Source organism: Struthio camelus, chromosome 3 (genome assembly GCF_040807025.1).
Source record: "Struthio camelus isolate bStrCam1 chromosome 3, bStrCam1.hap1, whole genome shotgun sequence".
Classification (NCBI taxonomy): domain Eukaryota; kingdom Metazoa; phylum Chordata; class Aves; order Struthioniformes; family Struthionidae; genus Struthio; species Struthio camelus.
Window position 1 is genome coordinate 102,901,403 of NC_090944.1, and position 15,124 is coordinate 102,916,526.

The following is a 15,124-nucleotide window of genomic DNA, read 5'->3' on the forward strand; positions in this document are numbered from 1 at the left end:
GTTACATAGTCTCGTGTGACGGAATGGAAGTAGTTCAAAAAGTCTTTCAAGGCCTTATAGTAAAAATAAGAATGCTTCACTTGCCGATCCACAGCCTGACACCTGTAATTTTATAATGAATTATTGGCTCTGTTTCGCACATAGTGCGGTGAGGAAAATTAACTATGTAACTTTCAATCCAGACTCATCATTACAAATGAAAATCCAATGTAAAACAATAAAGTAAATGCTGTCTTTCTAACAAACCTGCACAAATTCTGCTGTTACTGTAGAAGAGAGGGAAGGTCATTCAAAGACCTGGCAAAGTTGCTATCTTGTCTAAAGGATGAAGCTGATAGTTCTGGACTGTCAATGAATCACAGCTGTTGAAATTGCTTTTTGCTGTTCCCTATGGAAAAACGTCTGACTGTACAAGCCACCTTCAAGTGGGGGAGAACAATCAGCTACTGACAGAAGAGATGAGAGATGTGGCTGGTGGAGTACACGCAAAGTTTGGGTTTCATGACCCATTTGTTTTCCCAAAGTATAAGGAAAAGGAAAAGCTTCAGTGGGAAATGTTCATTTTTAGATTTTCTTTGTGGATTATTTTTATTTGTGAATAGTTGATTGGCGGAGCATGTCCAGAAATTGTATGTTGTGTTTGTGAATTAACAATTGGTAAAGAGGGGACAAAACAGATACTTACTGCTTTTTTTTTTTATAAATGGCTTTGTAATTGTAAGTATAATAGCTAAACTATGAGCAGAACCTTATTTTTAAGAGAAAAGTTTTTACCTACTATTCAAATTCACAAAGAATGAGAGTATATTCATTGAGATTTAAAACTGTAAAATCTTGAAGTTGTTATGCTTAATACATTGATCCAAGCAATATAATCTCAAATGCTTTCTGATATATTTGTTTGAAATTCTACAGGTAGAGCCATAATTAACAAGGTACTGCTAGATTAAAAAAAAAAAAACAAAAAACAAAAACAAAAAAACCTCTACAGGTCTTGTATCAGTCAAGCTTGTCTTTGAAAACTTAATGGGATACCTGTATGTGAGGGAAATTTGTAAAAAAGACATGACTTAGGGACAGAATATTGTCTTACCTTCATGAATATTTGACTCGGACACGTTTAGGTTGAAATGAGTCCCTGCAAATAGTTTGTCTTGGTAATAGCCAGGCAAAATTCCAATGCAGTAATTACTGTTTAGTTCAAAAGCAGATACATAATTCTCACATTAATAAGTCTGATTTGTAGGTGATGATGGGATCCTCTGTCTCACTCGCAGACTGTCAGGAGACGTGGCTGGCAGAGAACCCAGCTATTGCAAACAAGGCAGAGGTCAAAGCTCTGGAATGAAGCTCTGCTATAATGCTCAGTTCACTTAAACAGTGTGTTCTTTTCCAGAGTATTTGTATTTTATAGTTAGAATATTGTAGATGTGGAAGTTACTCCCCGCCCCACCACCAAGCTTGGTGGCCAGTACGGTGTAGTTGAGCAGACTTGACTCTTTCATGTTAGACCTCCTGGTTTTATTTCAAGCTTCTCTACTTTGAATAGCTATCTCCTCTCTAATGGCGCTGAATACCTACACAGTAGAGGTAGGAAAAGGAGCAGCATTAGTAGTAAAATTCACGTACATGCAGTTTTCGAGTTTTTGGACCAGTTTACCTTCTGCTATCAAAAAGTACTTTCAAGAGGAAGAAGCAGGTAACTCTCTTTTCCTGTAACATGCTGGACTGAAAATGAGGACACTGCATGCAGAATGCTAATAGAGTGTTCCCCAGTCCTGGCACCCCATCAGGAACAAGCTGTACTGAGTAAAACACTGACAGAAAGCAGCAGTTTTCAGCAGCTCTGTGACTTGCTCCGACTTGAATGGCAGTTGAGGGACCTGTTAAAATTTACCCTTATGCTGGAGCTATTTTTGAACCAGGTTTTAGGTTTTGCTTTAAACCATTGCAACGACAGTGATCTTCATATATTATATAAAATCTGCATGTGGATAAAATTATGCGGGAAGACTTTCTATAAAGAAGTGTAATATACACTTAATATGCTTGATTTGCTGTGTCCCTTTATTGCACAGTAGGGTGACACCGCTGAGATAGATATTACATCTTTTGGTATTTATGAGAATTTTATATTTTATTTATATAGGTTCAGTTAGCTACAGGTATGATTCATCTTACTTGAAAAGTCATTTTGGCGAAATTTTTGAAAAAGTCCAATATCAGTATATAAAATCGGCCTCTGCCACAGTTAGAAATTTTTTTCTTATTTTCTAGGGGTTTTTTTATTTATTGCATAAGTGTATTTTGACATCCCTGCTGAACTTGCCTTGAGCATACGTGGACTTGCACCAAAGATTGTCCTAAATAAAAGGAATGTCGATCAGATGAAGATCACTTACATGTTTAATCATTCAGAAGCCTCACCTTGAAGTAGATCTTCACAAACCAAGCAGATTGCTCCGTCGCATTCTGCAGCTTCCTCTGCACCAGAGCAAGGTGACTGTGAAGTCCTTGAAAACTGTGAACTGACCACTTTCATTAATTTCCTTAATTGCTTTTTTCTTGTAGGGAAGGAAAATTCCTCCCTCTGAGGAGGACTTTTCCTTCATTTACAAGATAGATCATAGCTTTATGCACAAGGAGAAACAACTGCTGTGACCCTCACCTGGTTTCTCAGTTCTTTCCCCCTCACATCCCTGCAGTGTTTGTATGTCGTATTTTGTCATGACGTTACTGTGTCTTTTATTCTCTTTTAATTTATAAATGAAAAAAGGCTGTCTTTGTAACATAGTGAGATTTTTAATTACAATTTTATTCCTAAGGACTTAATTGATGTTTACATTTGTACAATTGATGTCGTTCTTAATTTTTGTGTCGTAGAGCATCTAGCACGTGTTCAATACTGAGCACTGGCATTTCATGCCAAAAGCTGTCGTGTAAAACCCTTTTTACTCGTCTTGTATACAGCACCTTTCATTTGAAAGAGTCACCTTTTAATATCTTCGTCAAATGTGTGAACGTTTCTCTCCATGAACAAAATGCTGAACAGTAGAATTTGCAGCGAGAGGTTCCCAGCAGACAGGTGACCATCAGATCTAACTGGAGTACAGTGGTGTAGGAGATTTAGGTTTTACTGCTGTAAGAGTAATTTGACTTAAGTTTATGAAGACTGATACCAGCTAGTAGTTACAAGTGGGAGAGAAGAAAGAAGGGGTAGTAATAGTTGTAGTCTTTGTCACTAGCAATCTGCTTAGAGAGAAGGCAGCGGAAGGGGACATGACGTAGAAGGAAAATCAAATGTCATTGAGGACAGGGGACCATTTATATTGTTACACACTTTGACAGTAGAAAGCCTAGTGGAGTTGGGACTTACCAGTGATGCCGTAGTACTAGGTAGATTCTTCTCACTTTAAAATGTAATCGTACCAGCTTGTTCCTAAACTAGTATTTGGCAAACCTTGAGATGACTTACCCTTGTTTGAAGTCAGAGAGAGAGATTTGTTACTGTCTCTTTCTTGGAAGGCAGGCTATGTTGCAAGCAGCAGAATTCTGCCTAAATTCTCTTTGCTCAAATTATGCACTGGAAGCGAGTGATACTGTGCTTTTTTCTGGGATTTTCTTGCTGCAGCCTTTTCTTTCTGTGCTTCCCTCTTAGCTCTCTTACACGTCCTTTCTTATTTGGTGCACAAAGACTCCATATAGTCTGGTTAGCATAGCTTTTAGTGTTAGATTAGTTTAGTCTTCCTCAAGTTTGACTGCTGAGAAGAGATGCTGCATATCCTTCCTTCAGTGGAATGAGTTGAATGTAATTTAAATGTCCAGTACACTTCTGTAAGCAGTTATCCTTTTTTTTTCCCCCCCTATGTGAGAGGTTTACTAAAAAAGATTGTGTTTACTGACCATCATGTTCCATTTTAATAGTCCAATACTTACTTTTTCATAGTTTATCAAGTAGTGTAGCATCTTGGATCTGTGGATTCATTAACTGTTGGGCTGTTTCATCCTGATGCCAAGTACGTCATTGTGAACGGTAGTCCTGATTTGGGAAATATATACTAGGGAGCAGTGTTTTGAAGGTGAATATGTTGCCTTCTTTTTCTTGCCTGTTTTGGAATACCCTCATTGGTTGAGGCTTTATCTCTTAAAAAAAAAAAAAAAAAAAAAAATCTTTCTTTTCAGGCCTCCGACCTCGGCCTCAGAGCTTTGAACTCTGTTAGATTTGCTGCTGCTGTTAATTTAGGGTGTTTATTTTCTCCTAATCATAATTACTCTGGAAGCGTGATATGCTATTGCTTCACTTTATGTGAAGTAGTCCAGTTCTACTGGACTGAATAAGTTGAGTATTTTAGGAAGCTTTTGTTCCCTTATAGCTCCCTGAACACTGAGTTCATTCAACTGAAAAAGAAGAGTTGTGAGATTGACTCCTGAAAGTTAAGAGCGCTATGTCTTTATTCATCCATTACAGAAGATATGAAAGAACTACTGCAGCGTGAATGTTGAACCCTCATGAAATTCTGCTTTCCTCAGACTTTTGTCTTTTATTGTTCCTAATAAGAGGTGCTGTTCAGGGTGGTGGGTTTTTTTTGCTTTTATGTTTTTTTTTTCTCCTCTCCTCGCAGAGAGAGAGACAGGGAGACTTTTATGCATACATTAGCACCAGAGCTATGTACTGGAACTTGTTTAACTAAAAGATGGACTTCAGGCCCATGTGAGGGCAGAGACTCCAGTGTTACCTGCTAAGAGAGGATATCAGACTTCTGTTTTGAAACAAGATATAGATCATATGCTAGGGCAATCTCTAATGATAATATTACCCTATAACTTTCTTCAGTAAAAGCCAGTACTGAATGTGAAATTAGAAGTACAATGGCACTTCAGGTAGGCAGCAAATAATTACCCAAATTAAAAATTTGACTAGTTTCCATAAATGTTAATGAACTCATTCTCTGGTAGAAGAATGATACTGGACGTCTGCTGCGGTTGGTTTTAACTTTGGGAATGCAGTGTATGTTTTACTGCTGAAGTGTTTACGAGAAAAGGTGCAATATCTCACTCCAGTGCTGGCATGCTAGTTGATTCACAGTTCAGAGGAGGAGCGCTATGCATTGAAATGACATGAGATAAAAGTGCTTATTTTATTTCATAAATTTGGCAAGCTTTTGATAACTTCAAGATAAAAAGAATAGCAGTAATTTCTACCTGGACTTCACCTAAATTCCTATTTCTCTTCAATTTTGAGGTTCTTGTAACTTCTCAATTTAAGCCCCTCGTCATATAGCCTTGCATCATGAGATTACTGTGATAATATCCATAAATATGTAGATATACAAAATACATTGAAAAAATTTTCATAAAATATTCACTCTGCTCTATAGTCTTAAGTCAACACAACCTGCATAAATGCTTTTGAATGTAGATTAGTTTTATAGAATGCTGTGGTGCTTCCTGTGTTGGAAGTGATTATGTAATACCAGAGATTTGCTGTTAGCTCTGGATAATGAATAAATTCTCACATCTGCACATGCTTCCTTCCAGTGCAGCCTTATCTGTGTTTATCAACTCTTATAGATGAGTCAGGATGGACTGAAAGTAACAAAACCAGAATGTATCATCGTTCGCCTTATTCTTCCATAAATCAGTGGATTTAGCATAGTTTCTGAAATAGCAGAGTTTCCACAACTGACTGAAATACCATCGCAAAATTCATTCTGTTGTAGATCCCTGCCCTTATTTTATGTGTGTGCTTGTTCAGAAATGACTTCCAAAGGCTCAGGTGGTTTAGCAGTCATGAAGTTCTGTACAGTAATAAGCTATTATCTGTACAATAGATTTGTCTGTTTACTGTTATATTATGGAGGGGAGTGCATGTTAGCTTTGCAGCTTAGGAAAAGGAACTGAGCTGGTTTTCAGAAGGGAGTTCCTCCGTTGTTCTTCTGTGGCCTTTTTAATCCTAAGGGTTTATTTAAATTAATATTTCTTTTTTTCTAATGTTTTTCTACTGTGTTTTTAATCCTGTGCTCTCAAAGTAGCTTTTCTAATAGAAGAAAAATGTGGATGCAGTCATGTATACAGAAACTTGTACTAGCTCAGACAGTCTGCAGCCTTGAATCAAAGACATGCATTTGTTTAATTTAAAACATGAAATAGTCTGATCAGTTTTAATAGTCTAATTGCATGTTCCATAAAGTACATCGGACAGTTGCAAGTCTAGGCCTAAATCATAAACAGTTCAAAAGGGGAAAATGGACCTGGTCCAAAGACAGTAAACTCTTCCAGGCAAAGATATAAAGACTATTTTACATACAACACGGTGAATTTTTGTGTGATATGTTTTATTTTACTTGAAAATAAGCAGCAGGATAAAAATATGAAAATTGTATTTGATTCAGGTTAAACACATTCCAGTATGGAAAATGTAACTTAAGATCTTTTCCTTTTGCGAACATGTGTTAGTGTGCCGTTGTAATTTTTAATAATTCTTAAAAGAAGTACTAAAACTATTCTTTATTTTTCACACCACTTTTAAAGGATTTTTAATTAGAAAAGCACATCATTTGTATAGCATTATGATTTCAAATACAGATTCAGTAAAGGCAAGAATACTAACCTTTTTCAATTTTCTACAAGACAAACAAATGCTGCAGAATATAATCAAGATTTAAAATTTTATTTATAGAATTAGAATTTTTTGGTATAACAGTATTCCCGTTTCCACCCTTACAATAGATTTGTGTAAATTATAAGCCTGTATTATGGTGATCTAAAAATAAAACCCTCTTCTCTGTTTTCTGATCTCAGATATACTGAAACATATTACACAAAACTATAGAAATCATCATGGGGCTTATACTTAAATATTTATCTAATTCATCTCTTTTTATATTGTGATTGTTTTCAGTGTTTGTCTGCTTACATTTCTTGTCTTGCATGTTCGCTGGCAGTGAAACAGTGCCATCTGTGTTTTTACTGTTTGGATTTCATCTGTGATCAGTGCAAAGCTGAATATTGTCTGCCTTCGTTTACATAATTTAGCACCTTAACTGGGCTCTCAGATATGTTTAGCCGTCGTTGATGCAGTGCCCTTAGCCAGATACTTTGCTCTGGAATGTGTTCGATAATCTTTTCTGACTGTGTATTTTTTCTTTAAATTTTGAAATCATTCTTACTGTCGCTGGTCTTGGTACTGTACGCTGTACAACTGATGTTCAAAAACGTTATCAAAGTGTAGTGTAGATGTACACAAAAACAATAACAAATAAATTGAGCACGGTTCCAATAATCCCAAGCAGCGCTAAAACAGATTCTTCTTTTTCTTCTTTCTCCTCTTGCCTTTTTACGTCTTCCGGTGTTGTGATGGCAGAGGTCCCCATTTTTTCTGAAAATATCTTCACCAGTATTCTGGCAGCTAGCTAGAAGAAAGAAAGCGAATGGTAAATCCGGTCTGACGAACATGCAGCTTTGATCTTTTTCAAAAACAATTCTGTACTTTCCAAAAGATTTCTTATGCTCTGCTTATTGGGTTGCATTCATCTCGGGGAGGGGAGTGTTTGTTTTTTATTTCTTTCAGGCATGGATTACATCTGTGTTAAGTGATTGTTCTGTAGATACAGCTTTGGTACAAGGAGTGAGAAATGATTCTAGGTTGATGCAGCCAATTAATACACTTTATTATAGAAGAAGATATTTAAAGTTAGGCATTATTCAGTTATTTTGTTTCCTTATGAAACACCAAATTGCTGAAAGCAGGTATCTGGGCATTGTCAAATGCTCTGAAACGCCTGGAGAAATTATGTGAATTTTCAGCTGTTAGTTATTTAACTGTAACTTTAACTGTAACAGTATAATAAGAGTTGAAAATATTCATGTCTGCTGGTTTTTAATGTTGAAAATATGCCTCCTTAATGCAGTACAGCAGTCTTTTTTGACCAGTGAGCCATAAGTAGGCAATTGCAGGTGGGATCTTATCCCTTTACTTGTTTAATAAATCAGCTTTTGGACACCTATGCAGCAGTAAACATTGAACAGAAAATGTCTATCTCTTCAAATATAAAGATTTTTTTATTATTGCAGTATGTCAAAGGATAGTAGTACTTTCATAAAAATAATACTTCTGTGCAATATAAGGACTATAAGATAGATATTTACAGATATGCATATGATTTATTTCCATTTTTTGTTGTAGAAGAGAGGTTGACAGGTAGGCTCTAGTACTTAGCTGCTCTTATGGTCTTAATTTACAGTCAAATATCCTCTAGAAACATGTTCCCAGAAAAATTCTGTTCTTTGGTTTACATGCTAATATTGTGTATAATCTGCTATGTTATCCTTATGGTCAGAAATTTCTGATTTTTAAGACAAAATTTAATTGGACTTTTTACTAGTCCAGAAAACCCCAATTTGCAGTCAGATTTTATAGTGAAATAGCGTTTTTCTCTCTTGGCAAACATCTTTAATCATTGAAGGTAAACATATTTCGACTGTGAATATAATTAAAGACCTCAGCTAATAGCATATTTTACTGAAAGGTTTTTTTAAAAAAAATAAAAAGAGAGAGAGAGAGAGAGAGAGAGATGTTTCTTACCCTACATTGCATCAGGAATAAAATGTCATCAGACATGCTTCTTACTCGTCAATTCAGTGGCAAGCCAGGCTGTTATCTTCATGAAGGGGCTGCTCTCCTCATTCATCCAGACCAGATAGGAACACGAAGAATTGCTTGATAAAGAAGTTTTAACGGTGAGACTAATAACGTTACAGAATCTTCCAAACGACCGGCCTCATCTCTCAGTAATCCACTAAAGTCAAGTATAGTCAGAAGACAGAAAAACCTGTTCTGGTAAGGATCCTCACTGTTGACTAATTCTCATCAAAACTGAGGATTTTTTTCTCAGATGATGTGGAACAACAATTTGGTTTTGCCTGAATAAAAATAGAAACTCTTCTTTTTTTTTTTTTTATTCAATTATATTTAGCTATTTATTAAGACTTTAGTTCAAAAAATGAACAGCCTTTGATTTACTCTGTGGCAGCTGTCTGAAGAGGCTTTCTCACGCTGACGGGCTGTAATTCCAAACGCAGTGAACTACGTGCAGTCACACACTGTCATTTTAGTCCAGATTGAAAAAGGATGAAAAGTAGTCTGCTGTATTGGCGTTAGTGTAAACGCTGTCACACACCTGCATTCAGAGGCTCTGAAAATAATTCCAAGGTATTCTTCGGAGCATTGCATAACTTAGCCAGTCAAATCTGAGGAGAGGAATGACAGCAGCTTTAGTTGCACACTGTGGTGAGCTGTGACATTGATTAAACATGCACTTGGCACTTGCTGAATAAAGGAGCTGGGAGCCACCCTTGCAGACACTGAGTTGCATAACAATGTGTGATGGCTCTGCTGTTTCTTTGTCAGGCCAGGCACATTTTAATCCTATACCAACAGTGAAAGTGTGCGGTGTAAAGAGGAGTAGAGTTAACTGTACTTTGGGGTTTTCTGATGAAGCGCTGCATGACAAATAGTGACATTAAGGCATTCAAGCTGAAACAGTGTTTCTGCCTTTTGTCTTTTTATGGTTTGTTTGACAGGCAATTGTTTCTACAGGAAGTAGTACTTGTAAAGCTTTTTCTCTTTTTAGTCACCTCCCAAAGAACGCAGGTTAGCATGTAATTCATGAAAGCACAGATTTACAGAAAAATATTCCTGTTCTGATTTCATAGGAAGCAGTAACTGGAATACTTCCTGGGTAAATTGGAGAGGTATGTTTTGCCTGTTTTGGGGGGGGGGGGGGGGGGGGGGGAGAGGGAGAGTGTTCTGAGGTCTTCTTCCTAGGGCTCTTCAGATAAAATTTTATCCACAGTTTTAATAACCTCTGTAAGTAGTTGTGTTTCAGATCCATTTTTATTCAGTTGCTTTGTTCTATTAAGGGTGGGGATGTGATGTGTGTGTAGCGTAGTTCCTCAGTGTGAAGGCAAATAATTTTTACCTGTGTTGTAGATATTGTTCACTGAAAAATGCATTTTTAAAAATACTTGCAAAATCAAACACTTAATTTCAGAAAGTTTATGCACAGGAAAAAATCATATTTACGTTGCATTCAAGCAGTAGAAATGTAACTGGAAACCTGGATCAATTTCCAGAGCAGGTGGTTTTAGAAAATATGAGGCATTGTTTGAAATGCGATTTTCAATAGTGTTTGTGGGAGTTTTTAAAGAAAGCAGAAGAGGGAAAAACATTGCTTTAAGTACTTTCATTTTCAAATCAATTTTTTTACACGTTAAATATTTCTTCTATGTATTCTTCTAAAGTGTCTAAGTTGCATTTATTTTCTTAATAGATGAACAACATCATTACGTATTTTACATGCATATTATTTTACAGGTAAATACTATGTTTACAGCACAGTAAATTGCACAGTACTTCTACTTTATTTTGCCTTTTATCCTGAAAGTATTGTTGCCTTGGTGAAATTCCTTGGCTTTAGAATAACAATTGGTTTAAATCTCTGGCATATCTCCCTTAAAAGTGTTTTCTAATATATGTGTATGGACTTTCTTTATATTCTTTTATTCTGAAAAGGCTGCTACTACTTCAGTTGTTCTTTGATTGTTTTCTCTTTCTGCATCTTGAATGTATTTCTGTATCAGTTTGGATCCATGTAGAGCTGTAAAGATGGGATGGGGGAGCAAGAGGAAATTTTTTCCACTCATGTAGTCTAATCATTCACATCACTGAGAGTATCCAATAATAATGCAGTCCTCAAACGCTTGTACTACGTTATTTCTCACATGTTAGAAACTGAATTCTTTCCTTTATAGAAGGAGAGAAAAAGTTTAACGTGCATCTTTATTTAAAGATGAATAAGGTTTTTGGATGGTAAGAATCTGTCACTTTGTCAGTTTAACACAATCTGGTAGGAAAGGTTTCAAGGTCAGCAGAAGAATTTCTTGCAATATTGTGAAGTAGAAATGGTGACAGTAAAGTAAATTCATCAGCTCCACCAGCTAATCAAGAGGTATCCAAAAAGAGCAGCAGATGACTCTCTCATCGTGATTATTGCTGTGGTTGAGCTCTCGTAGCAGCTTTGCGTTAGAACAGTTGTAGGGGAACTGAGGAGGCAGTGCCTAACTCGAACCCTGGGAACCAGCACATCTCTCTGGGCTCCCTCTGTGCTCAGTGGAGGGACCAGCGGCTCCTACAGCCCTTGATTCAGATCCAGCAGTTGGTGTGGACCTCAGTTCAATGGCGTTTTCTCCCTTTCCTGTCCTTCTGCTGTATCACTGTGCACGTCTGCAGGGACGTGCGGTGAACTGGTTTGGAAAACAGACCCGGGTGAAATAAACACCTGACACAGGAGCAAGAGAGAAGGGACACCAGCTGCTTAAGCTGTCAGTACTGTCAAAGAGTTGCTGTGTGGAAAAAAAAAAAAACCTGACAGGCTTAACATTTCTTGGTTATAGTGGAAACTTACGGAGTTTAACCTTGTTTGGTAAAAGCTGGTATTTATGAATAACTTCCTTATGGCTACAATACGTCCCCAGTATGACTAAAGTGAGTAATTGAAAATAACTTGATTTATGTATAATACTTGATATTTGGAAAGGTGGAGAAATATTTTATCTTTGCATAAAATAGCATCAGAGTCTGGAATTGCATTTTGTATGAGCCAGTAATTAAAAAAAATATATTCTGGAATGAACAAGGTAGGTGATTATGTATGTTTTGGGTTTGGACATTAGTATACAGAAATGTTCTAAATTTAATTCTGTTACTTCCATCAAGGCAAAGCTTTTAAGCACTTAGTAAGACTTTGGCAACTCATTGACACCTGATTTATGTAGCATCCCAAGGGCACAGTAAATTCTGTTGTTTAGAGGTCATTCTATTTGTTATGGCTGATGTTTGAGCGTTTGTACTGCATAGGAGTAGATCTTAGGCAATACAAATGTTATATTTTAAAAGTATCCATACTTCAAGATGGAGTTACTAGGCTATCTTGTAAAGAATCTGTGGTATAAATTTGAAAAAGTACAATCTTGATCTTTAGATCATTATCCTGCTATATGCTACTGCTTTGGGTACTATGTTACAGCTGTAACATCATATTTACGAAAGTAACAAATACTGTTAAACAAGGTGTACATTTTCTTTTTTTCCACACGCATTTTTGTGGATTAGTATAATTGTGTGTTTTGAGTAAGATACGGCTTGCACCTGCAGATAGTAAGTGCCCTGAAAAAGGTTGCATGAAGTGTGCAAGTTAAAGCAGAACGTAAAGAAACATATGAAGGAAAAAAGTGGAAAGAAAAGCTTAAGAGCTCTCTAGACTTGGAAATCTATTTAGGATAAAATGCTATAATGAAATCCAAAAGATTATTCATACATCATTTATCAATGAAGATCATTTTCCCTTATAATTGTTCTGCATTTTCTGTAAGACGCAGAAAACTACTTGAAATGTAGTAGCAAATGCATCTTGTAAGTATTCTATGAGTTATCTTGTTTTCTTCTTTGATGGCCTCCATGAACCTCCCTTTATGAGATCTGACAGTTTTTCTGTTTAAATTGCAGAATAACAAAGCAAAGCTGTATCTGCTGAGAAATGCAGTAGTAGCATGCACGAATTGAGATGAACTAGCTGGCTTAGCCTGAGTGAGAGGATGTGAATATCCATGCCCCTTCCTCCTTGCACCCCTTCTTTCCTTGTTTTTTACTTCTGAGAGCTAAACAGAGCTACTGTTTTGTTTCTAGGGGCTGTCAGCCTATTTTTTATGGTAGAGAAGGAATGTGATGACCCTCAGTCAACAGTGATGGACACGGTCAATTTGAGCCAGGTTTCAAAGTCTTTATTTATTCCTCTACTGAGAAAAGAGGAAGAATTCAGATCTGTGAAAGAAGGTTCCAAAGCAAAAAGCATCCTTCAGCAGCAGCAGCATAATTACTTTTATGTTTCTTGCCATTCTCACTCATCCCTTTCAAGTGTTTCACCTCAGCATTGAAATTGATGTTTTTAACACTTCAACTTATGGGTCTACATCCTGTAGTAATTTTCCTGCTGATTGAGGAGCTTCAGAGCCTTTTGGCTATTGTCTGTTTTGTCTCATTTTGTAACTTAGTTGCTGATCCAGAATATCCTTGGAAAAATCCAGGATTCTCTCAGAACTAATCTCAGAAATTCCTCTAGTTTGTTCCAGCTTGTCAGTCTTCACTCACGAGAAGTTCACCTGCCTGAGTCTCATACCTGTGCTTTAAAATAGCTCTGTATTCAGAAATCGGTTAGAGCTTTATAAATGCCGCCCAAAATAGTTTGGCACTGGTAGTAATACCAGTTCTTGTGCTACACGCTCTTTTTGGTATCAGCTTCTCTTAGCACCAGTCAAGATTACCACTGCTTTATAACTATGCCATAACTATGGTCAGAATACATTTTATCAAGAAATGTGGCAGGTTTATGACAGTTGAGCAGCGGTTTGGGGGAAAAGCTGAACCAACCTGCCTTTGGAGAGTGTAGCAGTGACATATCCTATTTTGGTTTTAAGAGAACTATTTTAATTGCTGTCCTGATGAACTGGACCCACTCAGGGTTCGATGACAGTGATGCAGATCCCTGAGCTGGAGGTTGCATTTCAGCCCCAACTGTGTTTGACCTGAACATGGTGGAATGGAAAGTTGGAAAAAATACAACGTTTTTTTCTCTCTCTTCTTCAGTCTCCAATCTCACATAGGACAAGGGGCAGTCTTCATTTGCTCTTCTTCACTGGTGTCAAAAAGAATCTCCTGTGTGGGTACTGTACCTTTAAAGAGTGATCAGTAACAAATTATCAAATCAGTATCAAAGTATCAAATTATTGAGCTGTCATAGTTCATAAATTTTCTTGCATTGGGGAATTCTGTTAACTGAATATTGGATTCCTTACCGAGCAAGCAGAGGGAAGCAGAGACGCGTTAATTGATCCAGGAAAGTGGCTCTCAGAGAACAACAGGACTAAAACAAGTTCAGCTTTCTCCAAGGCACTTAAAACATCCTTTGCTTGTGAGAAAGAACAAACGTTGTCCCTGTGAGTTCCCAGATGACTGCTCTTAAAACAAAACACCGCCACCCCCTAACCTAGAAATTGCCAGCATCTCTGTGTTTTACCACATTTGTTCTCTCTGATTTGTCATCTTTTGAAAGGAGTTTTGGAAAGTATGAAACTCTTGCCTCCCATGAAATCTCTAACTTTGTGTTGCAAAAGAGTATGAATATGTGTTTATATATATGTACATTTTCAAATCATTTATGGTATCAGACCGTTTCCTGGCAGATAGTGCTGGTAGAGTAGAATTTTATTATTGGAATTTTTCAAAAATGCCAAAACTGATTATCCTTTTGAGCAGTTAATAAGGTCAAAAACTTATGAATGAAAAATTGTAAATTTGTATTCTAACTGTGCAGTGTTGCAGGAACTCATTATTGTAACTTACATTCTGAAGTATGTATTAAACATCGTGGAATTGAGATCTTTGAGAATTAAAAACTTAGTTATCTAGCACAAAGCATCTTGGATAGATTGATTTGCTTGGTAAATGGGTAATAGATTGCATGTCAGATATAAGCCGTTTGCAGATATTTCTTTTAAAGTTTATTTCAAAGAGCTAATGCAAATATTTTTTTCAATAAATTATTATTTAGCAAAGATTACTGAAAGGTTATAACCTCTGCCTCAATCTTTATCTTTTTGTGTACTGTACCATACACTGTTTTTTAAGTGGCATATAAACGTAAAGCCATTGACAGGAGAGGTCTTCATTGCTTAAAACAACTGGTGGTGGTTTTTGCTGCTGCATGTACAGAGCATACTTCAGACTAAGTGGCAACCTCTGAGTATGCTTCCTGATCACAATGAATGATGTACACACTAGATTTTCCATAAGGAAGGAGATTTTGTGGGGAAGGTAATCAGAAGATTTTCAGCTGAGAAACAGGAGGGATAAAGGCTGTATTTCTGTGGGGCTTCTCACATCTCCTCCTGTTCTTCCTACTGCTGCCCACCCATATCTTCTTTGTCCTGTGTACTTCTGCAGAGTACTTCTCAGAAAAACAATTGCTTGGAATAGAGAACTATTTTATTTTATTTATTTATTTATTTT

General features: G+C 36.7%; 1 protein-coding gene and 1 long non-coding RNA gene across 15 annotated transcripts in view; one reads left to right on the forward strand and one right to left on the reverse strand.

Moving 5' to 3' along the window:
- BIRC6 (baculoviral IAP repeat containing 6) overlaps positions 1-15,124 on the forward strand; it is a 200,294-nt gene that overhangs the window by 144,436 nt on the left and 40,734 nt on the right. The window lies entirely within an intron of this gene.
- LOC138066819 (uncharacterized) lies at positions 6,319-9,484 on the reverse strand. Its single transcript, XR_011140328.1, has 2 exons — positions 8,585-9,484; positions 6,319-7,412 (listed from the first exon to the last, which is right to left on the reverse strand). It is a non-coding gene; the product is annotated as an uncharacterized lncRNA (long non-coding RNA).